Consider the following 1,043-nt stretch of genomic DNA (forward strand, 5'->3'; position numbering starts at 1 on the left):
AGTGGAGACAAATTTTGTCCCTCAGAATTTTTTCCAATAATTTTCCTACCACTGATGTTAGGCTCACTGGCCTGTAGTTCCCCGGTTTTTCCCTACTACCCTTCTTGAATAAGTATATCAGAGTGTTACAGTGAGGGGTGTTGGGTATATCAGAGTGTTACAGTGAGGGGTGTGGGGTATATCAGAGTGTTACAGTGAGGGGTGAGGGGTATATCAGTGTTACAGTGAGGGGTGTGGGGTATATCAAAGTGTTACAGTGAGGAGTGTGGGGTATATCAGAGAGTGTTACAGTGAGGGGTGTGGGTTATATCAGAGTGTTACAGTGAGGGGAGCGGGTTATATCAGAGAGTGTTACAGTGAGGGGTGCGGGTTATATCAGAGTGTTACAGTGAGGGGTGCGGGTTATATCAGAGAGTGTTACAGTGAGGGGTGCGGGTTATATCAGAGGGTTACAGTGAGGGGTGTGAGGTATATCAGAGAGTGTTACAGTGAGGGGTGCGGGTTATATCAGAGTGTTACAGTGAGGAGTGTGGGGTATATCAGAGAGTGTTACAGTGATGGGTGCGGGTTATATCAGAGAGTGTTACAGTGAGGGGTGCGGGTTATATCAGAGAGTGTTACAGTGAGGGGTGCGGGTTATATCAGAGGGTTACAGTGAGGGGTGCGGGTTATATCAGAGAGTGTTAGAGTGAGGGGTGCGGGTTATATCAGAGAGTGTTACAGTGAGGGTTGCGGGTTATATCAGAGAAGGGTGTGGCTTCTGTGTTCAAGCCCTTGATGTGTTAAATGAAATTGGAAGTGTGATTCCGGGAAACTGATGATGTTTACTGTCCCATTAAGACTTCCCTGAGCCATTCACCAATTTACAGAGTGAGTCATTGCTCAGCCATTGACACTAGCTGAGGGAGAGGCTCAAACAATCTCGTAGTCTTACTGGAATCTGGAATCGCAGGCACCCAGGCTAATTACAGGAAGGATTATTCAGCCTAACACAAGAGGCGTAATTGTGCAGAAAGCGAGCAAGTTTTTTCAGATAAGTGAAC

The sequence above is a fragment of the Somniosus microcephalus genome, chromosome 13 (assembly GCF_052327205.1).
Source record: "Somniosus microcephalus isolate GS21.2 chromosome 13, FLI_Smic_1.0, whole genome shotgun sequence".
Classification (NCBI taxonomy): Eukaryota; Metazoa; Chordata; class Chondrichthyes; order Squaliformes; family Somniosidae; genus Somniosus; species Somniosus microcephalus.